The 25,271-nt window shown below is 46.0% G+C and overlaps 1 protein-coding gene and 1 long non-coding RNA gene across 5 annotated transcripts in view; both read left to right on the top strand.

Annotated features, from left to right (window-relative positions):
- LOC144103810 (trypsin alpha-like) overlaps positions 1 to 25,271 on the top strand; it is a 609,247-nt gene that overhangs the window by 230,749 nt on the left and 353,227 nt on the right. The gene's annotated exons all lie outside the window — the stretch shown is intronic.
- Positions 1,998 to 7,135, top strand: LOC144104263 (uncharacterized). 2 transcript variants are annotated; one of them, XR_013308484.1, is made up of 4 exons: positions 1,998 to 2,167; positions 2,843 to 3,045; positions 3,837 to 4,019; positions 5,742 to 7,135. It is a non-coding gene; the product is annotated as an uncharacterized LOC144104263 (long non-coding RNA). The 2 variants fall into 2 exon arrangements; XR_013308483.1 differs by lacking the exon at positions 1,998 to 2,167 and having other exon boundaries at positions 2,727 to 3,045.

Genomic DNA, 25,271 nt, shown 5'->3' with positions numbered 1-25,271 from the left:
CCATACTTTAGCTTGTTGCTCTTTCTGACACGTGGTTAAACACTTTCACTCAGTTTCGCGAGACATTTTTTCCAGATCGGTCGTAGCGTTTATCCGCAAAGTTGCAGACCGTTCATCCCTCCGAGCAAAGATTTTTCCATACAAACTTCCAACCTACTTCACGCTTTTTCCTTGTCGCTGCACCGAGAAGCTGCTTACCATGACGGGTAAGATGCTCATTCACAAAGACTGGCTCCGAGTCTTCAAAACCCAATTTCTTAGTGTCAATCCTGATTTTCCTGGCCTTCTGAAGGACAGCGTTGCGCTTTTTGCGTCGGACAAAACGAACGATTATATTTGTCTCATCATGTCTTGAAGTCGGCACTCTGTGGCATGCATCAATGTCAGCATCGGTAAGTTCTTCATCCACAAGCGCGCCAATCTTTTTAATTATGGTCACTGGCTCGCCATCAAGTGGCACTCCCTAGATTTCGAGGTTATTTCCCCTCTGGTCGCACATTATCAGCTTTCAGATCTTTATTTTCTTGAAGCAAATTCTTAATGTAACCTTTTAGTGCTTTTAAGTTCTGAATGTCATCTTTCAGTGTCTTTACATCTTGCAAGCTATCTTTGATTGACCTGAGCTCAGCCCTCAGCTCCCGCCGCAAATCCTCAATCGCTTTAGCCGTCTCCCCTGACATAATGCAGCGATGAAAAAGCAGATAAAAAGTTACAACTGACCCAGCAACAGACTAGGCCACATGTGAATTCGGCAGGTGCGTTCGGCAGCGGTGCACTGGTATGCTTTTTTAAAATAGCAAAGAGAAGTGCTTACCTGCGAAGAGCACATATGAAACTTAGAGACGTTGCACACAGGTACACCGCTGCCGAACTGCCGTGTGTATGAAATCGGCGATCCCTTTTAAGCACAGCAGAAGATGCCTGCAGCCCTCTGTCGTCGCAAGACCAAGGCTTTCGGTTGGCAGCCGATGTCTGGGGCGTGTCAGTCTCGGCTTCGCGTTGCTCCCGGCGATGCAGTCTGTGCTGGCTGATAGCAATCTTCCCCGGCTTCCGCGATGAACAAACTGCGAAGAGCAGATATGAAACTTAGAGACGTTGCACACAGGTACACCGCTGCCGAACTGCCATGGTACTCGCACCAGTGACTCCTTACGAAATCAACAAATTTATTAATGGGATTAGAAATGACGTTGCTTCTGGTTTTGATGAAATTAAGGCAATGCCAATCAAACATGTGTCTGAAATCTTATCGCCCATCATAGCAGACATAGTAAATAAAATGTTTGAGACTGGAATCTTTCCTGACTCGCTCAAGATAGCTCGCATCTGTCCTATTCACAAGGGTGGTGCTGAAGGAGACGTAAGCAACTATAGACCAATCTCGGTCCTGCCTGTTGTATCGAAAATATTTGAAGGAGTCATAAATATAAGATTAGAAAATTTTTTCGCAAATATGGGGTAATAAGTGATATGCAGTTCGGATTCCAAAAAGGTAAATCTACTGAGGACGCGCTTCTCAGTATTAAGCATGATATTATACATAACTTTGAGCACAGGTTTTACACGCTAGGATTGTTTCGTAACTGGAATGATTATAGAGGTGTAAGTGCACTTGGCACTAACGCAAAGCGGGTGTGCTGGGTGTACCGTACTCCTCTCCATGGGGAGGCCAGGGAGGCCGCGGAAAGTGCGCACACCATCCGAAGAGAGAGCGTTGAAGGCGCAGCGAGCCGCTGCAGCCCGCGAGCGTTGTCGTACCCAGAGTGAGGAGAAGCGAGAGGCCGAACGCGAAGCGCGGAGACGTAGGCGAGAGGACCCAGCTGTGAGACAACGCGAAGCGGATGCCATCAGACGGAGGCGAGCAGACCCAGAATGGATGAAGCGCGCAGCGGAGGCACAAAAACGGAGACGCGAGGACGTAGAGATACGGTTACGAGAAGCAGAGGCCAAGAGACTTCGGCGGTTCCACGTGTGTCTTGGTGATGCACTTGCGCGACGTTTGCAGCTTCCGGTTAACGACGCGGAGAGTGTGGAAGTGTTCCTCAACCCCTTCGATATCGCTTGCGACGTGCGTGATAAGTGGACAGAGTCCAACGCGCCCTCACGCGCGCAGGATGACGAGCTTTCGGGCAGCGAATCCTCATCCGGTGAATCGGGAAACGTTTAGGTGTGTGCTGAATCGTGAAAACAGTTGTCAGTGTGTTGTGTGTGTTCGTGTCGAACAGGATCGAGGAAACGCTCTGCCCAATTGCGCGAGAATTACAAATTTGTCACTGTCATTTCATCTACCGAGGACAAAAACGCGAGAATGAAATTTTTCTTTTCAATTTCTCCTGACAGCTGCCTTAATTACTGTTAGACTGTATCCAGCCTTGCAAACCCTTGACAAATAATGCTTTGGGGTTACCTATTGTGCGCAACCCACAGAATATGTTCAGTCTTTCTGGGATTTAGATCATTACTGAGCTGCTGCTTCATGACAGCAAGCAGCATGTGGAGCTGAAAGCCACAGCTCTTGTTGATTCAATGACGGAAGTGCCGTTTGAATGCAGAGACACAAATGTTGGCACTGCAAATACCGGCCGGAAGGAAATTTGGAGTGGCAAGGAAGGCAAACTTGCAAGAGATCCGCATACTGAAGACCACAAAAAGCAGCACTCGGGGACGCATGATCGATCAACTAAACACTCTAAAAGTGTTCAAACAAGTATGTTCAGGCCTCGGTTGATTATTTAAACATTAGCCAGTGTTTGTGTTGTAACCATTTATCTGTTATTTTAGAATTACGGAGTCTGTGCTCCTGGACTTTTCTTTCTCATATTGTGTTGTTTTTTTCATGCAGCATTCCACAAAAAGCATGCCTGTCACACTGAGCACAAAATTATATGATCCCACAAACAGGACATCACTATGTGTGCCCACAATCAGTACACATTGGTCATACAAAGACTGTTCATGCTACAAGTCAAACAGAAAATGAGGCACAATACCAGATAACTCTATCAGAAGGAGCAATGCAGGCAGCAGTGATCCAGCAAAGTAAAGGTATGTAGCACAATGCAGTTCTATACTTCTTTTCGTATATACTACTTCACTGCAAATTTGTTATATTATCATCAGTTGTGTTCGCTGTTGGACTAAGGTCTCTCCCAATCTCTGCCATTTATTCTGCTTCTGTATCAGCTGTAGCCATGTTATTGCTGCAAATTTCCAAACCTAGTCACTCGAGCCGTCACCAACTATGCTCTCTTCTCTTAATATTTGCTGCATAACTCTAGTGGACCATTGGTTGTCATTTCTGTGCGTTAAATGCTCTGTCCATGTTCATATAATTTAATTAAATTTACCTCGTATAACTTCAACTGGTGTACTATAAGCAAGCGTGGAATTCTTTCTTGTCTCTTAGTGCGACAGCTATCATTTTCCTTTTAAATTGTTCGGGATGCCCTTAACCTAATTTCAAGTTCTTTTACTAGCTTTGAACTTCTAGCACCACAGGTCAGAAGTGGCGAAATACATTCATTGAATGCTCAAATTTTTTCAAGTGCTGTTAATCATAATCTAGGCGGGAAAGACAAAGGCATTTCATTCACTTTTATTCTACTAATTTCGTTCTCGTGTCCTGCAAGACCGTCAATATGCGGCTGTTGTATTTAAATCTACTTCCGGTGCCTTTTTGCATATTGCAAATTATTTCTCCCTTGTTGAACTGTTCAGTATTACTGTGACGTTGGGTCTGCTGCTTACCAGAAGGCTATCTTGCATCGATCTTCTACATGCACTTTCTTTTCTCACATATCCCAGCATTTGAAAATTGTGTGCACTAACCTCCTTAGGAATGCAAACGCATGGCAATACATGGTCTCAAGCAGTTCAGACTGACTTCTTGAAGTTTCAAGAAGTTGCATCTCCAGTTTTCCCAGAATCTGGTACCCATTTCCCCGGAATGGTATCCATCATGGACATGGCAACAGCGGCAACAGTTGGTCACATGCCCCACCTGATGCAAGAGATCCTAGGTGTGTTCATAGGTCATTTGAAATAGCTCAGTTGATCACTGGCATAGATTTTCCTCACTTCAGGGATGATGGTTCACAAAATGTATCTTATGAGGTGTCTGTCGCCAGTGCCACCTGCAGCAGTGAAAACAGCATGCATGGGCATGCATTTATGCCTCAGGGATGTCGATCAGCATCACGACATAGAGAAACTGCTCCTTGCTTCCATTACAGTGTGTGGTAGTTTGAATTTTGGCTTGAATCTTTCTCTTACTCATTGGCCACACAGTTATTCTTTCATTATGCTTTTTCTTTTGAGTTGCAGTGCACTATTACTGTACATTTTCAAAGGCCTGCTTGGGGTCAAGGACAGCTCGACATTCTGGGTTGAGGAAAGATACCGTGCAAAATTTTAAATCGTGGTACACAACCAAGGTTGCCAGGTGCCTTTGTGCCTGAATCAAGTGTGGAATATCATCTCTGAATCATGCCTGAATTAACCCTTAGTATTCCCATCGGGCCACATCGAGGTATGGCTGTTGAGAGAGCTGTTGGAGACTCGCTACAAGTTGAACTGTGATTTGAACGCATGCTTAAATACCCACACGTCAGTACAACGAACTATGAATTGAACGCATGCTTATAAACCCACATGTCTGTGCAACATACTTAGAGGAGTCCCTTAAGTCGGATAAATTTCAAACAAGACTCAAATACAGTGGCATTTGATCGAAGTGAAATCCTAGAGACGCATGCACTGTTAAAGAACTCCAGGTGGTCGAAATTATCCGAGCCCTCCACAATGGCGTCCCCACAGCCTGAGCCACTTTGGGACGTTAAACCCCCATAAAACGTAACGCCTAAATAAATTTGGTCCTGTCTTGGTAGAGTGACTGCCCCAGTAAGACAGTGGGCCTAGGTTCGGGCCATGAGCCAGAACAGATTTTTCTTCCAACTACAAACATTTAAGAAAGCTTTATAGCTTTTGCTTTGTAGGTGTAGACTTGCGGTCACCTGATGCTATTTCTAATTATTTACTTATTTTAAGCCTGATGCTGCCATTCCGGGTAAACCATGCAGCCTGCAATTCAGATAAAAATAGAAAGAAATATAGAATAGGTTTATGGTTTATGGGGGAATTAACGTCCCAAAGCGACTCAGGCCATGAGGGACGCCGCAGTGAAGGGCTCCAGAAACCTCGACCACCTGGGGTTCTTTTACGTGCACTGACATCGCACAACACACGGGCCTCTAGAATTTCGCCTCCATCGAAAAGAAATATAGAATAATGTAGAAACTCGAGATGCCAGTGGAAATAAATTTGTTCGTGGCTGGGGCTGTGCACTCTAATGCAACACTTTTAGGTTTCATAGCTTGCCGTGGTGGATCAGTAGGTATAGCATCAGCACGAGTTCATGGGTTTGATCCCAGAGATTTCAAGCATATTTAGGGGGAGCTAGAATGCAAAAGCGGAAAAACTTAAAAATGCCAAGCAGTCGGAAGTTGATGGAAAGCTACTGCATGTACCTCGGGACAAAGGAGCTCATTCATTTTGTCACTAGTACCCAATGCTTGGCGCTAGTGGAAAAAATATTCGGCATGTCCTCTGTTTGATGATGACTGTAACAACATCTTACTTGTGGAAGCTGCACAATAGTAGCATGCATGTGAGAAATGCATATCTTGTTGAATGTGGAGTGCCATTCAGTAACTTGCTTGACTCTTTGCTCATTGATCTTGCAGCAATATGAAACAAACATCGGTACCAATGTGAAGAAGGAAAACCCGAGAAAGTTGTGTTATATATCTGAAGCAAATAGACTGATCATTGCCATCATGATCACAGACTGGATGGAGTTGACTGAAGAAGCCCATAAGGTGTCTTAGACCAGACCATTTTGTTACAGCAGCAGTTGCTGTTCTGAAAGAGAGACCAAGAAGTTCTAAAAAATGTGATGGCTGCTGCGATGCATGAGAGTGAAACTGAAAGTTAGGCAGGAAAAACTGAAGGGACCAAAACTGTGAAACAATGCATTTTCTGCAAAAGAGAGACATTGCTTCCTCTGCTGTGATTGGTGGCTTGTGGGAAATTAATCAGTTTTAATTAATTTATCATGCAGCATAGCACACCAGTGTTACCTCGGCTGATTTGTCTTTAGTGCATTTGGCTCCTGCATATTTCTGCACTGTACGTAGCGAGAAGGAGTCAGCTGCTGGTGAACTAGACAAGTGTAAGTGCACTATGGCATGGACAGATTTCATCATAAGCTTTTTGGTATGCTGTGGCAAGTAAAGGCACGTGGGACCTGCTCCTGCCAATATGAGCTTCATCTGTACATTGTCAGTTTTCACAGCAACGACGACAGGCCACATTCTCTTGATATTCCTAATGCGGCCTACTAAGAAATTCTTGGAAGGAAGTGTGGCTACATTTCTCCTTCATAAATGTTGCAACTACTAATGTTCCTGTGGTTACCCACCATGGTAGCACAGTGGCTAAAGCTTTATCCTGCACAGTATGAGGTCGCGGAATAGAATTCTAGCCGCTTCTGCTGTATTTCGATGGAGGTGAATTGCAAAAATGCCTGTGTTTGGTGCAGTGTCTGTGCATATTAAAAATTTATGGAGACTCTTAAGTAGCCTTAAGAGTGTAATGCGATAGTGTTGCTGTGCGGTATGAAGTGGTCGTATAAAACCCCTAAACTGTTGCAATGAACGAACTTTCCTCTGTGGTCGTGGGGTAGCGTGTTCGGCTCACGACCGCAGGGGCAGCGGCTTTAGTCCCGGCATTCTACTCTTCTGTGCAATTGCTTTTCTTTCTTGAGAGGCTCTACACGGTGTGGTGGGATGACGTCACGACCCTGTAAACCAGTGAGGAATTGTATAGCGATACGGAGCTTCAGGAGATTGTTAATAAATATATGGAGTCACTTTCCGACTGGTTACATGCGAACAGGTTACAGCTGAATACTAATAAAACCAAATATATCATATTCGCTCCAATTAATAAGCCAATGAACAATAATATTCATATTACCTTTCGGGGCACTCAGTTAAAACAAGAGGTGAAGCAAAAATTTCTGGGAGTGTGGTTTCAAGAAAACTTGTCTTGGAACACCCACATTGATAACCTTGCTCTGGAGCTGAGTAGATCACTCGGCTGCCTATATAGAATAAGTTCACTTATACCTTTGTGGCTTAAAATTTATCTTTACTATACTCTCTTTTATTCCAGACTTTTCTACTGTATTTTGGTTTGGGGTACCACCTCTAGTAAAAAATTACCTGCGAATACTCAAGTTACAGAAGCGCGTACTTCGGTTGCTTGAAAGGTATACAGGACACCCACAAGACTTACCAACAGGTCCACTGTTTGTAAAGTATTCTCTGCTAAGAGCTGATGAAGTTTATTGTTTCAAGTTATTGCAGTATGTACAAAAACATAAACTTCACGTAAGTAGTAGCCCTGTCGAAACACATACGCTCGCCCTTCGTAGGCAAGAGCGCAGAAAGCCTCGAACGCGCACGAATTATGGCAAACAACATTTAAATTACCAAATTCCGTTGCTTCTAAACAAATTGCCTGATGATGTTAACCTAAAGAAACCAATGAAGAAAAAAACGGTAAAAGCATTGGTTATTGAGAAAGAAATTCGTTACCAGTGACTTCTCTTAAAATCATGTGTAGCGTCTGTAAACCAGTACTCTTTTTTTTTCTCTGTGTTTAGGATGTCGCCTTTATTTTTTTTCCTTTCTTTTTTTTCTTCTTTTTTATATGCACATATGTTCTCCGCGATGACTAAGCTTAGCACCTTTGTTAATATTTTATTCTCTTCGTTGTTTATATTTGTGTATAGTCATATGTACTGCATCCTGCAAGACATAGAAATGTGGAAAGTGGAACAACAAATGTGTGTTTTTTGTAATGCTGTCGAAACTGCATGCCGAGGGAGAGCCTCGTCAGGCCAATAGCCTTTAGCTTTCCCTTCGCTTTTTTCCTTGTATTGGAAAGAAAACCAATAAACAATCACGATCACAATCACATTCTGGTTTCAGCAAAAGCTAGGCTTTAAGGAAAAGTTTAGTCCACTCAAGACGAACAAGAACGTAAAAAATACAACGCAGCTCAGATGTCGATCCTTCTGAAGATAGGCTTTGTTTGCATCACAAAGTTTAATCCCGTGAGGAGACGCATGGTTTTATCCGAAACATTCTTTATAAAAATTAAAGCATCAGACTGCAGTAATCGTTATACACCTTTGTCACATATATTAAGGAGCTTAAATTAAATTTTAAAGGAAAAAGGTGTGAAGAAGACGACGCGAATTAACCGAAGAATAAAGAAGAGGAAGAAGAAGCATTCGTTTATGTGGAGAGAGATGATTGGTGGAGAGCATTCGGTAAGGTGGAGAGAGATAATTGGTGGAGAAGAGAAGACGACGACGACAAGGCATACGTGGACTAACACCGAGGCTATAAAAGGGGGAACAGCAGAGAAGCGGTGGTGGTGGTGAAAAGCCTTTATTTAATGAAAGAGGTGAGGCTCTTTAAAGAGCCCCGCAATGGGTGGAGTCCTTATTCTGGGACCCCATTGGTCGAAGCCGCCAGCTTAGACCTCTTGACCAAAGCCTTTTGGGACTGACGGTCCGAACAGCCAAGCAGGGCCGCCTCCCATTCCTCTCTGGTAGGGTTGGGGTGGGGGGGAGAGAGCTGAGTTGCGCTGGCAAGCCCAAACCATGTGGTAGGTGTCAGCCACCTCCCCACAGTGTTTGCGCCTGCCAGTGAACGCGGGATCGAAGTGTTTTAGTACTGCCGGGCACAGCACTGTGTTCGTGAATAATCGGAGTAGAACGCGTTCGTTTGATTTCCCCAGTCCCTTTGCAGAGGCCGGGTAGAGGCGATGCCTATCCTTATAATAGGACGTGATAGCTTTGAATGAGAGTAAGTAGCTACCTTCAGGTTCCAGATGCTCAGAAGCCAATGGGAACGCCCGGTGAATGAGTGCTCGGGCCGCCGCGCCTGCAGCTTCGTTTCCTGCTAGGCCCTGATGGCCCGGAGTCCAAACCTGGCAGCGGGGAGTAGGATCGGTATCCCGGCTGCAGTTCCTTGGTATTCGTTCAGCTAGTGGAGTTATCCAGCCAGCCTCATAATTGCGACATGCCGAACGTGCGTCTGTTATTATGGGTTTGGATTTTGAATCAGAAGCAGCTAGGGCGATGGCAACCTCTTCAGCTTGTGTTGTGCCTGGGGCTCGAAAGGAAAGCCCATCCACCTGTATTTCTTGATGTATGACCGCGGCCGTGTACCACCCCCCGTGGGTAGGCCCAGCTACATCTACGTAAAAGACACCATGTTTGTTAGAGAAGCGGAGGCTCCGGCGGGTCAGGGACACTTTGGCTGGAAGAGAGCGACGCAGGCTACTGCTCCGGTGAGCTCGCCTTCTACGACTCCGCATCGTGGACTTCCTGCCGTGCCTGCGCCCATACCGGGAAACGCTACCACCTGCTACGGCCAGGGGTGTCTCCAGCGCTGTTGCCACCCATCCGGGTGGTGCCCCCAACGCCAACAACACCGGCATCACCTCCACGGGCGCTTGGACCGGGAGCTTGTACGACACAGCCAGCGACGCCGCCAGCGTTGCCAGCCCAAGCGCGTCCAACGCCGCCAGCGACGCCAGCCAAAGAACGGCGAAAGCCGCCTCGACGCCGCCTACTGGATCCATACAACGCGGCATCCACACCGAACCAACTGAGCACGAACGCCGACCGCTAATAGTAGAACACTAGTAGTAGACGCTTGTAGCAGTGTGCCCTGGTCGTGTGTATTTATAGTCTTTGAGTTTTGTGTTAGTTTTGTTAGTTTTGTTTTCTAGTGTGTGTGCCACGTAGGGTGTGTTAGATGTGCGTTTGTGTGGGTACAACCGTCGCCTAGTCCATTCTTGCGGTCCGAGTGTTCTCCGGAGAGATCCGGGACAACGTTACTCTAAAATATGCAATAGATATATACAATACTTAAGGCAATACAAGCACCATAAAAATGCACTACAATACAGACGAAAATTACCAACTGTATTTAAAAAAAACATTACTTGAAAATATTTTCGTTAAAGGTAAGACAAGCAAGGACGACACCAAATAAACGTGGCACTATCAAAAACAACAAAAATACAGTTCTTTATAAGCATGTTAAATATCACAAGAAGAACAAACAAGAGACGAAAAACAATGATTTGCATATCTTGATATACACTGCTCAGCGTTTCATTGCCAACGTGGAGGCTGGGAGGCGACACAAAGAACTTATTGGAAATATTCATGTAGAGCGCAAACAGTCCTCTTTTAAAATGGCATATTTCGCGCCTTCGCTTTGGCGAATCAGACACAGTCTGTTCGAAGGATAGATCGCGGAGGAGGTCACTTTCAATGGACTTAATAGCAAGCGAGTTCACCTTGTCGTCAAGGAGGCTCGAACGAAGGCGATTTTTTATCAGCGACAATTTGGAAAACGATTGTTCGGTCTCAAAGTTTGGCACGGGTATGCTTAAGTACATTCGAAAAGCAATAGAAAGGTTCGGAAACACATTAATAAGCTTTCTTTCGTGCAGCAACTTCATTATTCCCAGGGGACTCGTGTCCTGGCACACAGAGTTGTGCAGAAAGATCGCAAACTGAACTATTTCACCGGGTAATGCTGGCTCTAAATCAATCCTGTAGGTTTTCACCAACTTCTCAGCCTGCTGTGCGAGAGAGGCCTCGCTCCCAACTTCTGTCAGCAATTTTAAGAATCCGAACCTTTCGCAGAGTTCAGTGTAGGCAGCCTTTTGCACTCGCAAAGACTGCCTAGACTGTCAAGTACAACATTGTAGGTCTATACGATAAACTTTTTGCTACCTTGTAGCGCAATATCGCTTTTTCCTTAGGGGTGCTTACTCAAAACGATGCGTTCGCCCTCATCCTGATAACATTGATTGGTACTTAGCATGCGTGCTCTCTCTTCGAAGGTATCAAAGAGAGGTCGCAAAGAATTAACGAAGCCTTCTAGAGAGCTCAGCAGGTCTACAGCAGTTGAAATGTCTAGGCCTGGTTTCTGAAGTGCTACGCTCGTTTTGTCAAAGCACTCCAAGATTTCACTCCAGAAAATCGCCATGAATGCAGTCTCTAGTTTTGTCATTTTCTTGAAGAGAGAGTGCGCTTCGTTCCTAGTGTCACCGTTTTCTTCCTCGTTCTTTGATATAGCTTCAAGGCAACACAAGACTGCATTCAAATTTTTTCAGAATGGCCTTACATGATTCAGCGTGTCTTGACCACCTGGTCTCAGACATTTCAAAAGAAGCTGCTGGCCATTTCCGCCCATGCTGTCCAAAAGATACCTCCATCGCTTAGGTGAGGCAGCAAAGAACACATACAGTCTCTGAATTAGTGTAAAATTTGACTGCCTCAAGGCAACTGTCAACGCGACACGCGCCAACTAAGTTCAGTGAATTACCAGCACACGGGACGCAGACTACCAATTCGTTCACGTGTTTGATTTGAGCTTGCAGTCCTTAGTATTCTCCTGAAATATTACTCGCATTATCGTAAGCTTGGCCCCTACTATCATCAATTGAGATGCCATTGTTCAGTTCAGTTCAGTTTATTACCTTAAATGTCCCCCGGAGGGGCATTACATAAGGGGTGGGTTTTATACATACAGTAATACACATGATAAATAATTATTGACAAAAATGGTCGTACAAAAGATGCAAAAACGAAGATGGGCAGGTAGTAGCAACGATTTCGTGGGGAAGGCCGTTCCAGTCGGTGGCGATTCGGAAGAAAAATGAGGCAGGGAAGGTGGTAGTCCGAGCGCGTGGGCGCGCAACATGAAGTGGATGGCTGGTTCGATAAGATATGCGTGCTGCTGCTGTGATGTATGGCGCTTGATTAAGGGATGAGAAAAAGACCTTGTGGTACAGTGAAAGGCTGGAAATGCGACGTCGACATAAAAGCGTTGATAAACCTGATTCTAATTTTAGAGATTAAACGCTGATGTTATACGAGTACGATGCATGAATAAATCTAAAAGCGCGATTTTTAACTGATTCTAATGCGTTGGCGAGATATGCTTGGTGCGGGTTCCAGATGGGCAACGCGTATTCAAGTTTTGGCCTAACAAGTGATTTATAAGCTAGTAATTTTACATGTGCTGGAGCGTTTCTAAGATTGCGTTTCAGAAAGCCTAAGGTTTTGCTAGCTGCGGAGATAATGTTAGTGACGTGTGTTCTCCAAGACAAATCATGAGATAGGGTTACTCCTAGGTATTTGTAAGACTTCACCAGTTCTAGGGGAGTGTTAAGAAATGTGTAAGGGAAGGAAAAGGGACTGCGCCGGCGGGAGAAGGACATGCATTTACATTTGTTGGCATTTAGCGTCATTAGTGAATTATTGCACCATTCTGAAACACTGTTTAGATCGTTCTGGAGAGCAGATTGGTCAGATGTGTAATTGATAGTGCGGTAAACGACGCAGTCATCTGCGAACATGCGTATATTAGAAGAAATACGCTGAGGTAAATCATTATTGTATATTAAAAACAACAGAGGACCAAGGACAGATCCTTGGGGCACGCCGGAAGTTACTGGGAAGGGGCTAGATAAATTGTTGTTGACCAAGACCATTTGCGTACGATTAGATAAAAATTCTTGTATGTTTATTATAACGTTAGTGTCCAGGTTTAGCAGTTGAAGTTTTAGTAGCAAGCGCTGGTGAGATACTTTATCAAAGGCTTTCGCGAAATCCAGATAGATTGTGTCAGTTTGCACATTAGTGTCCATGTTAGTATGCAAGTCATGAACAAAAAGAGCTAACTGGGTTTCACAAGAGAAACCTTTGCGGAATCCGTGCTGCGAGGGATGAAAAAAGCCGTTACAGTCTAAGAAAGAAATAATTTGAGAGTAGATGGCATGTTCCATGATTTTGCATGTCACGCTCGTTAGTGAGATAGGTCGATAATTTAATGGAGAGTTTCTGTTACCTGTTTTGTAGACTGGAACGACCTTTCGCACTTTCCAGTCATCCGGCATGGTTCCTGAAGAAAGTGACTGGGAGAACAGTAATGACAAATATGAAGCAACCGTGTGTCTCGTATTCCATACAACTTTAGAGTTAATACCATCAATGCCAAAAGATGATGATAGCTTTGTCTTCTGTATTATGGATGAAATTCTGTCTTCATAAAATGTCATGCTTGGCATTGTACTTTCCATATGGACAAGGAAGAGAAAGGGGTGTTGCCATTTCTTTTGTGAAAACTGTAGCAAATGCGGAATTGAAAGAGTCAGCACAGTCAGTATCGGTAATCGTTTCTTGTAAATCATTTGTAAGAGTAATAGCGCGTGTTGGGTGAGGGTTTATTACTTGCCAAAACTGTCTTGGGTTAGTACGTAACAAATTTGGAAGTGTAGTAGCATAAAATGAACGTTTTTCGCTGCGGATCGCAGTCAAATATTCATCTTCGGCTTCGTAGTAGGTTTGCCATCGAAGTGAGCTGTCGTTGTTTTTAGCCGCCCGATAGAGACGTTTTTTTATATTCTAGTCTATTTAAGGGTTTAGTGAACCATGGTCTTTGGTTGCTGGTGCGGATTTTGACAGTTGGTATATATTTATTAGCCAAATCATTTAACTTATTCTTAAACATTGCCCAGTTTTTCTGCATCGATTGACCGTGATATGCAGCTTCGAACGCGGGGACGAAGGCATCAAGTTCATGATTTATCGCGCCATAATTGCCTTTTTCGTAAAGTGTTATAGTTTTCTTTCTAGTCTTATTTGGTGTTACAGGAAAAGCGAAGGTGGCATGAATGATATTATGGTCTCTAATTCCTTGCAGATATGTAATGGAAACGAGGGCATCGGGGTTATTAGTCAGAATAAGATCCAGAATGGTTTCACACTCAGGCGTGACGCGCATTGGCTGTGAAACTAACTGTGTTAAATTAAAGTTCAAACAGATGACAATGGAGTTCCTTTTCTCTGCGGGACCTATTATTGTGGAAGCTGGGAGGTTACCCCAGTCAAATCTTGGGAAGTTAAAATCCCCGAAAAGAAGAATGGAGGCATTTGGGTAGATTGTTACAAGTTGAATTAAGTTATTGTTGAGTTCGTTGCAAAAGTCGGGAGTGGAATGGGGAGGCCTGTAGCAGACTCCCAGTAGCACTGTTTTTGGTGATGCGCGACACAGTAACCACATTATTTCGAGCTTAGATTTTACGCTTGCCACAGTACACATAATTTGCTGATGAACTGCGATGAGTACGCCACCGCCCCTTGATCATTCGCGGTCAGTTCGATAGACTTGAAAGTTAGGTAGGTCCTCTAAGACTTCGTTATCAGTGACGTCCTTGTGTAGCCAGGTTTCTGTTAGAATGAGCAAGTTGCTGCCTGTAGATGACATGATGTTAGACACGAGCTCTCGCTTCGGAAGATAACTGCGAATGTTAGTGTAAATTGCGGAAAACGAAAGGCCACATCTAGAAGTAGGTCTTGGTTTGATCTTTACTTTCAAGGCGCGAGATGATTGCTATTCAATTTCTGTTACACAGTTAGATACGTCGTCGAATATGTACCGTTTTGGGACCATGCACAAGGTTTTGTATCGGAGAGAACAAGGTACTGCTTTGGATTTAGCGAAGGTCAGTAAATGTTTTCTTGCTATCTGAACAGGGCGAGTGAAGTCTTCGCCAACACTGTATTTTGTACCTTTGAGCATCCGGCCATTTGATAGAAGAGCGTCTTTGGTTTTCCAGCGCGTGAATTTGACTATTATTGGGCGATTCCGGTCGTCTGAGTGTTTCCCTAAACGATGCGCCCGTTCAATATCTGTGGGGTTAATATCAATTTCTAAGTTCTCACGACAAATCTGGGTGATTAGTTCCTCTGACTGAGAATATGCCTCATTAGCAGTGGCATCAGGGATTCCGTAGATCAACAACGGCGTGACCGATTCTCGGCATCATCAATGCAGGCCTCTAACTTTGAAGCAAGGCGAGCTGTTTCAGTTGAGGTCGCTTGCAGGGTTTCTACGTCTTGGCGTAGGGGCATGAGGGTCTGATAGTGGGCCTCTAGGTCAATCATGCGCTGGTTAAGGTCATTTATTGTTTTATCTGTTGTGGTCAGTTGTACTTTCAGTCCCTTTATCTCTTCCACAAGTAGCGTTTGGCCTGCGGTTAGTTTTTGCAATTCTGTCAGGACAGTGTCTAGGTCAGCGGGGCCAGGATTTGTTTCTACATGACCGGATAAGGTTAGTAACAGGCGGACAACATGGGCACATTCAGAAGCAATAGCGACACAACACTGTGGGCTCGGGAGCTGTACCAAGAAGTAATTACTCGTTTTTTTAGCATAGAATGCGTTTGTTCGACTGACCTGCATGGCGAAAAGGAAGCGGTTAGGAAAACGTGCTATGGCACAGTCTCCGAGCCCACAAAGCTGCGTCGACGGTGGCTCTTCTCTTATAGCTGTCGGAAAGGCTGCTGTTGATGGCGATTAAGATTTCCAGGGTGGTTCGAGGACATGCATCTCTCGTTCCAGTGATGAGTTGAAGCCGGGAAAGGGCTGGCTTATGGTCGTCCCATCTTCGTGGCAGGGGGAGGCCCGCCCTGACGAGGCACCCAGAGATTAGTAAGCCAGGGCGGGAATCAGTAGCTTGCTGATTAGTCAGACGACCATCTGCATGGCGAAAAGGAAGCGGTTAGGAAAACGTGCTATGGCACAGTCTCCGAGCCGTGAAGAGGGGCATCACGGTATCGAAAAGATACGCGCCGGTATGCGATTCCATTGGAATTGGAATAAATTTATCACAAATTATTTTTGACAGATGCGATCGGTGACTTTTCATTTGTTCCTGTAGCGTTTGATGTGCTCCTCTAGAAAGGGATCAAACTTGGCAATGGCCTCAAGCTCTCCCATGTAATTGCCATTTTTCGGTGAAACAAAAATCTCCTGGCTGCCCCTAAACGATAGGTTGAGCTCAGCTAGAAGCTCAACTACAACGACGACGCGCTTCAACACCTCTGTCCTGTTCAGGAGAGCAAGCTGCTGGGCTAGTTGCTGATGCATGTTGTAAACTAAGAAGCGCAAAATACCGTACGACGGACAGAGTAAGGGACACAAAAAACAGGTTCGCGAGCGCTACTACCAACTGTTTATTCATGCTGTGGTACAAAGGTTATATAGGAAGCGAATGTCGAGCATGCGCGTGGAAAAGGCACAGAAACCGCACATCAGGCATGCGCACAAATAAGTCAAAAAAAAGAATCTAAAAAGGCACATTCCGATGAATAAACGTGTACAGACGTGTCACTGATACAACGATCGGACAGCTTTCGGATATAATAGGCCTCTAGAACGAGCCTAGCCGCTCTTGCCAAGAACCGTGGTTTTCTCCAACCTTGCCCTACACGTGCACGAAGCAATGTGACGCATGAGATTAGCACTAGTGTCTTTGTTTTCTATGTTTTTCGCATGCTCCCGTAGCCGGTCATTAATATAGCGGCCAGTTTGGCCAACGTATGAAGCCCCACATGAGAGGGGGGGTGCAGTACACCACTCCTATTGCACATTTGGTGTAGGCGATCCCATGTTTTTTGTTGCAGCCCCTGCCGGCACAACCCGTGATGCGAGGGCATAGCTTAGATAGCTTGTTGGGTGCTGAGAACACCAATGGCACACAGTGCCTGCCAGCCACTTTTTTTAGGTTGTGCGTGCGTTGGTGTACATAAGGGACCACCACCGGCTTCGAAGAAGGGGGCTCAGATATTTTTTGCGCGCCTTTGTGCTTCTGTAGGAGGGTTTCAGCGACAGCTGAAATGACCGGGCCAGGGAAGCCTGCTGATAAAAGTCGCTCAACCTGATCATTGACACTCTGTTGCATTTTATGCTGGCAAGATTTTTGAAGCGCAGACTCCAGACAAAGCGACGCAATACCTCGTTTTACCACCTTGGAATGAGCCGAGTCGTAGCTAAGCAGCTCTTTGTTGGCTCGCGGGGAGTACATCCAGCAAATATGGTCTCGGCAGAACATAAGCTTGAGGTCTAAAAAACGCAACGCCTGACTTTCAGGGAGTTCATGGGTAAAAAACTAAACCTTTCCCGAGTCGATTAAAAGTATTTAAAACAAGTGAAACAATATGACCCAGGGATGTAGAGTTCCCTGGTCTTAATATAATTAAAAAGTCATCAACATATCTAAAAACTTTAAAAACTGGCCCCCCTTGAAAAGTCTGTGCAAGAAGGCGGTCAATTGAAGATAAAAATATGTCACATAAAATCGGAGCTACACATGAGCCAATACATATACCTTTACGCTGCCGAAAAAAACTGGTTGTCATGTGAGATAAAAGTTACCTGCAATTAGTATTCTAGTAATCTTAAAAAATTATCTACCGAAATTCCAGCTGAATTCTGGAAGGCCACAGCACCCGAGCCTTCAATGCTTTCTCTGACCGAAGCTAACAGCTCAGCATGTGGAACAGAATAAAACAAGTCTTGTATATCAATGGAAAAGGCTAAATCCATCCGATCGTTCGTCTGCACAAAATCGGCAACTTCTTGTGACCTCTTAAACAGAAAGGGGTCATCAACGGGAATGTGTTTAAGCTTGCTGAGCACGAAACGGCTGACGTCTTGTTGCCACGAGCCCTTCTCGCTAACAATAGTCCTAAATGGCATATCCGGTTTGTGCGTTTTTGCCGAGAAGAAAACATCCAGGGAATACTTTGAGCTGGCATTGATGGCAGTAGCCAAAGACGACAAATGCAGGCTGCTGCAAAAGGCAATGAATTTTGTTTTCACCCTGGCTTGGCTTCGTTTTACGCCCACAAAATTTTTGTGCACCGCTTGGAGAGCTTTTTTATTAAAGAGGCCATTAGGCATGACAACAAACATGCCTTCTTTATCAGACTGAAGTAAGCTTAGACCATTGTCCTTAAAATATTTTACAACGGAGAAGACATCAATGGAACCAGTCTTACAGGACATGGGATACTTAGCACACCTTTTTAAGCAGTCCACTCCGTCCAGTAGGCAACGTTCCTGGTCTTCGCTTTTCGCCTTTGAGGCAATAGTCCTGTTGATGGCGAGGAGTTCATGGGCGGGTACCTTAGGTTGAATGCCGAATTAGGGGCCTTTTTCCAGGATGCGTGAAATCCTTTCAGGAACGCATGCCCCACCAGTGAAGACCACACGCTCCTTCTTGGGTTGCGGCCTATTCTTGCAAGATGTGGCAGAAGATGGCCTAGGACAGCTCTCCATCGCGGTTCAATAAGGTGCGACGCTAGAAGCTTGGAGTCCATTAGCTTCTTATTAGCGACCCCCACAGGGAACATGCTTTGACACAATACCCTCAGCCAGTCTTGGTAAAGCCGGATCTGTCGCCACAGCTCTGAGCGCATAATCTTGGTAAGACGCTTCACATGTCCCCACGAAGGCTTAACGGGACCAAAAAGGGCACTCACACAGTCTGGCGTGACCTCTTTCCGGAGGCAATAGGCTAACTGACGTGCTTGGCATGTTGTGCTGATGATGTGCTGAACTAGAAGATCAATGAGTGAAGGAGAAGCAGGAGACACAAAAAGATGAGCCCGCTGTACTAGAAATGCAGTTCAGGAGAGCAAGCTGCCGGGCTAGTTGGTGATGCATGTTGTAAACTAAGAAGCGCAAAATACCGGACGACGGACAGAGTAAGGGACACAAAAAACAGGTTCACGAGCGCTACTACCAACTGTTTATTCATGCTGTGGTACAGGGGTTATATAGGAAGAGAATGTCGAGCATGCGCGTGGAAAAGGCAAAGAAACCGCACATCAGACATGCGCACAAGTTAATCAAAAAAAGAATCTAAAAAGGCACATTCCGATGAATAAACGTGAACAGACGTGCCACTGGTACAACGATCGGACAGCTTTCGGATATAATAGGCCTCTAGAACGAGCCTAGCCTTATCATTGCCGCTCTTGCCTAGAACCTTGGTTTTCTCCAACCTTGCCCTAAACGTGCACGAAGCAAGGTGACGCACGCGATTAGCACTAGTGTCTGTTTTCTATGTTTTTGGCATGCTCCCGTAGCCGGTCATTAATACAGCGGCCAGTTTGGCCAACGTATGAAGCCCCACATGAGAGGGGAATGCAGTACACCACTCCTATTGCACATTTGGTGTAGGCGATCCCATGTTTTTTGTTGCTGCAGCCCCTGTCGGCACAACCCGTGATGCGAGGGCATAGCTTAGATAGCTTGTTGGGTGCTGAGAACACCAATGGCACACGGTGCCTGCCAGCCACTTTTTTTAGGTTGTGCGTGAGTTGATGTACATAAGGGACCACCAACGGCTTCGAAGAAGGGGGCTCAGATCTTTTTTGCGCGCCTTTGTGCTTCTGTAGAAGGGTTTCAGCGAGAGCTGAAATGACCGGGCCAGGGAAGCCTGCTGATAAAAGTCGCTCAACCTGATCATTGACACTCTGTTGCATTTTATGCTGGCAAGATTTTTGAAGCGCAGACTCCAGACAAAGCGACGCAATACCTCGTTTTACCACCTTGGAATGAGCCGAGTCGTAGCTAAGCAGCTCTTTGTTGGCTCGCGGGGAGTACATCCAGCAAATATGGTCTCGGCAGAACATAAGCTTGAGGTCTAAAAAACGCAACGCCTGACTTTCAGGGAGTTCATGGGTAAAAAACTAAACCTTTCCCGAGTCGATTAAAAGTATTTAAAACAAGTGAAACAATATGACCCAGGGATGTAGAGTTCCCTGGTCTTAAAATAATTAAAAAGTCATCAACATATCTAAAAACTTTAAAAACTGGCCCCCCTTGAAAAGTCTGTGCAAGAAGGCGGTCAATTGAAGATAAAAATATGTCACATAAAATCGGAGCTACACATGAGCCAATACAGATTCCTTTACGCTGCAGAAAAAACTGGTTGTCATGTGAGCTAAAAGTTACCTGCAAGTAGTATTCTAGTAATCTTAAAAAATTATCTACCGAAATTTCAGCTGAGTTCTGGAAGGCCACAGCCCCCGAGCCTTCAATGCTTTCTCTGACCGAAGCTCAGAGCTCAGCATATGGAACAGAATAAAACAAGTCTTGTATATCAATGGAAAAGGCTAAATCCATCCGATCGTTCGTCTGCACAAAATCGGCAACTTCTTGTGACTTCTTAATCAGAAAGGGGTCATCAACGGAAATGTGTTTGAGCTTGCTGAGCAAGAAACGGCTGACGTCTTGTTGCTACGAGCTTTTCTCGCTAACAATGGTCCTAAATGGCATATCTTGTTTGTGCGTTTTTGCAGGAAGAAAACATCCAGGGAATTCTTTGAGCTGGCATTGATGGCAGTTGCCAAAGACGACAAATGCAGGCTGCTGCAAAACGCAATGACTTTTGTTTTCACCCTGGCTTGGCTTCATTTTACGCCCACAAAATTTTTGTGTACCGCTTGGAGAGCTTTTTCATTAAAGAGGCCATTAGGCATGACAACAAACATGCCTTCTTTATCAGACTGAAGTAAGCTTAGACCATTGTCCTTAAAATATTTTACAACGGAGAAGACATCAATGGAACCAGTCTTACAGGACATGGGATACTTAGCACACCTTTTTAAGCAGTCCACTCCGTCCAGTAGGCAACGTTCCTGGTCTTCGCTTTTTGCCTTTGAGGCAATAGTCCTGTTGATGGCGAGGAGTTCATGGGCGGTTACCTTAGGTTGAATGCCGAATTTGGGGCCTTTTTCCAGGATGCGTGAAATCCTTTCATGAACGCATGCCCCACCAGTGAAAACCACACGCTCGCCTACACCAAATGTGCAATAGGACTGGTGTACTGCATTCCCCTCTCATGTGGGGCTTCATACGTTGGCCAAACTGGCCGCTGTATTAATGACCGGCATAGGGAGCATGCCAAAAACATAGAAAACAAAGACACTAGTGCTAATCTCGTGCGTCACATTGCTTCGTGCACGTGTAGGGCAAGGTTGGAGAAAACCACGGTTCTAGGCAAGAGCGGCAATGATAAGGCTAGGCTCGTTCTAGAGGCCTATTATATCCGAAAGCTGTCCGATCGTTGTATCAGTGACACGTCTGTACACGTTTATTCATCGGAATGTGCCTTTTTAGATTTTTTTTTTGATTAACTTGTGCGCATGCCTGATGTGCGGTTTCTGTGCCTTTTCCACGCGCATGCTCGACATTCTCTTCCTATATAACCCCAGTACCACAGCATGAATAAACAGTTGGTAGTAGCGCTCGTGAACCTGTTTTTTGTGTCCCTTACTCTGTCCGTCGTCCGGTATTTTGCGCTTCTTAGTTTACAACAACCTCTGTCCAGTAAGCTGTCTCAGTGACAAAATGCTTAACCAGCTCCTTGTCAGTTGTGCTGCTCGAGTTAGAGCGGGCGAGCCATCCTGCTACGCATTTCCGGTGATCGACGCTATTTTCATGTGCGCAAACCTTTTCTTCTGCTCTTTTCCAATCAGAAAAGCCGCGCGTTGTGAAAGCAGAGTTGCTTGAAATCGCAAATAGTTTGCACATGAAACAGTAAACCGAACCTCTGGTGTCCGAGTACAATAACCAGTGTCGCTCGTACGCTTCCCCATTTACAGCCTTTCGCACTAAAAGATGAGGTGACATATAGCGTTTCTAAGTTTGTATTTCCTTTCGAAAGAGGGAAAAATTTTCTGCGCGATTTTGAAAATACAATGGCCATATCTGAAGGTATACGCTCCGAAAGCTGTCAGTAAAAATTGGAGACTTATCAAGGTTAAGCCCTGTGGATGCGAAGCATGTTAAGCAGCTGCCTCAGTGTGGATGGGGCTAAGTAACGGAGACGTGGTTTTAGGTTAATTGTCGTACTTTATTCTTTGCAGCCCGACAAACACACTCTTATGGTCCGTAAATGCATGACTCTTGGTTTGCACGTCACTTTGGAGGCATCTTGACCGCATACACGCCCGGCGCAAAGACGCTGGCGCGGTTGCGGGCACAGAGACTGACACGACGGCGGGCGCGTGCCGCTTCATCCCTGGCGTGACGTCACATATCATGTGATGCAGCGATGGCGGCGCCGCCGCCGCGTCGCGCGCGACGGCGCGAACCGAAGCGTGGAGGCCTCCGCCGGGCGACGTCCGACGGCGCGATATGAGGCCCCATCTGCAGCCGGTGTGACGTCATCACTTGACGTCATGTCACGTGACCTACTTGAAGGTCACTTGAAGGTCAATGGTGGCCACCGCCGGGAGGCGACCGACGGCGCGATATGAGTCCCCATCTGCAGCCTTTGTGACGTCATCACGTGACGTCATGTCACGTGACCCCACTTTAGGGTCAATGGTGGCCACCGCCGGGCGTCGCGCGAAGGCTCGAAACCTACGTTAATATGCTGCGCATAATAATATCCGGCCACTTAGCAGCGACACTTCGAGGACTCTCGCAACGTACAACTTGCTGCGGGGGTTTCGGTACTCTGTTGCCGCAAAGAGAAGCCGTCTCATTCGTCCTCTCGAGGCACACATTATGGGAGAGAACATGATTATTTGAATCCAAACTAACAGGAAACAAATGAGTCGGTCCTTTGAGTGTTGTTTCCTGGCGCTCGTCAGTAGAAGGAGGCTCATCGGGGAGGTTCGGCACCTGTTGATCAGGAGTAGTAGAAATCGGGCGTGGCGGACCGGACACCTGGAGCTCTCTGGCAGGGGCCCGGCCGAGTAGCATAGACATTGCTCACTCAGGAACAGGACAGGGCTCGGTTAGCATCGGTTGCTCAGAAATATGGACGACCGAGGTTGGCACCGTTTTCACAGTATCCAGACAACCAAGATGAGTCAAACCTTGCTTCTTGCCAGGAAACCGTAGTGATGGAGTTGGCAAGTCCTCCACAGAAGCACAGTCGGTACTATTGGGAGTTTGACACGGGCTCTCCATGGGTAGAGCGATCATACTGCAACAAGGTAACCATGTGGGCTAGTTGGTGTGTATCAGACATAACTTCACCAGCGCGACTGGCACATTCTGCCTGGATGGTCCGGGGCTGGTCAAGAGTGGTGTGTCCACCGGGAGCTCCTCTGTGGGCGGGCTTATGCAAGCTTAGCCGGCGGCTCGGGGCTGAATCGAAGCTCGCGATCAACTTTTTTTTCATAGACGCACGCCGCATCTGTTACTAGCGCCAAAGCAGGCGTTGACATACGCATAGAGTTTGTAGAAATACCCTCCTTCTCCGTACAAACTCCCTCCTTCTCCCGTTCCGGTCTCGTCCTCCTATTGGCTAGGAGCAATGGTCTTTTCTGTGAGGTTCTCGATTTTTCTTTCGCCTCGTCGACGCCGAGCGCCAGAACGAAGGGGAGAGGGCGACTCCAAGCGCGGGCGAAGTTACGCGCCCTCCGTCGCCTTTGAGTCACCTTTTTCTACTTTTTTCTGGAAAGTTCGGCGGTCAGTCTGACCAACTTTTTCCGCCGAGCGCGTGCGAGGGTGCGCAGCCACTAGCCAGGAATGGGCCCTGCAGACAGGCCTTTGTCCATCTCTCCAACTTCCCCATTCACTCTTCCAAAACCCTAGCAGGCCTTTGTCCATCTCTCCAACTTCTCCATTCACTCTTCCACAACTCTAGCCCGAACTGTGAACATTCCATTCCACACGTCACGCGCACAAAAGCACGTGTGACGTCTTCTTTCCTTTCTTCCCTAGACTCTGCCATCAGATTTCAGATTTCAGATTTATTTCAACAACAATTGGTTGCCGAGGAGGCGAACAAAAAGGCAATCAAAAGTTGCCTGACGAAGCGTCCGGCCCCTTTACACTCTACAACTGAGCAGTGGGCAGGTTTAACCAAAGAAAAACAGATCATAACACCAAAGAGACATTGCTTATAACATTATACACGGAAACATCGAAAAAAACAGCACATATTCATTTAAGGTACACAATTAAGAAATGCTGTAAAAAGTATATTCGCGAATCAACATTGTTGCAAAAAATTGCACATAAAATACAAATATCGGTGTGACTGAACATAACAAAAGGCAAGAAGAGCTTAACTAGGTCGGCCAAAGTAAGGTTTTCTTTTCTAATAAAAACATGGATTTTTCTTTTTTTTTAATATAGGGCAGATATGTGCAGAAAAAGTAAGCCATTGCTATGTCACAATACGAAATGGGTTAACTTTTTGCTAAATGCTTTCGTGGAACGACTTCGTGAATGGTTTCTATAATACCCGGGTACTTATTTAGAAGATCAGCGATTCGATATTTTAGCGTTTGTGTACCGTAGTTCGTACGCACTAGTTCTTTTCTACAGGTCATATGCCGAAGGTCATCATACTCAGCTATTGGACCCACCTCCCCCAGCCGAAGTTACCATCATGGTAAAGAAAAGTTGAATTGGAGGCACTGTTGGGCGCTGCAGCACATCCTCTTTATGAGAAGGACAGCGGCGGAGATATTTGAAAGATGGAGGGCGGCGCGGTTGTGGCGTGGGCAAAGGAAGATTTAGGTCCTCATCCCACATTACATGTTTTAGGTGTTTCGCCCTTGGCCCTCCGCTCCTGACAGCACTGGACAGACGGACAACAAACCAAGAAAACTCTTCGAAGCAAACGCACCTCGCTTCGTAAGAAAGAGGGCCCCGCCGGGCTGAAGGGCGATATCCTGTTTTTGCAGCTCGACAAGGTCTCCCCGAATGATCAGGCTAAACGCATGCTGTTACATTAGGCGCGGGGCCCCATCTGCTCGCTCTGGTTTTCTCGCTTCATACATGTCGCTGAAGTACCCTAGCCCATGGTTCCATATACTAAGGAGGTTTGAATAAATGGGCCCCCTTCTCCTACTGTTCGCGGTGAGGCCCTGGGCTACAGCCCCCTTAGCGCCCCCCCCCCCCCCACCCCCTGAATCCAGCGCTGGGCCTGTTTGTTCAGTTTTTCTTCTTTGCGACCTGGCGACGCCCGAGGCCGGATCGACGCCGCCGAGTCCTAGATAGGACAAGCAGGCGGCTCCCACGGCGCAGCCATGTGGTGGTGCAACCTCAGCTGGTTCCGAAAATGTTACCTGCAATGGTTTACGCTGGGCGACCTTCATTTTGAGCCCAACGCTGACTCCAAACCCACACGACACATGCTAAGGTGCATTCTGATTACCCGCCAAGATACGGTGAAGTAGCAGTGATGGCGCAGAGGTACAGCATCCGCCTTGCATTCAAGAGGACATGGACGCGAATCCTGGTACCGCTCAATTCTCCACCGGGTTTGTAAAAAAAGTCTCCGCGT

This window comes from Amblyomma americanum, chromosome 9, assembly GCF_052857255.1.
Source record: "Amblyomma americanum isolate KBUSLIRL-KWMA chromosome 9, ASM5285725v1, whole genome shotgun sequence".
Classification (NCBI taxonomy): domain Eukaryota; kingdom Metazoa; phylum Arthropoda; class Arachnida; order Ixodida; family Ixodidae; genus Amblyomma; species Amblyomma americanum.
This window is presented reverse-complemented; position numbering and strand designations above follow the sequence as displayed.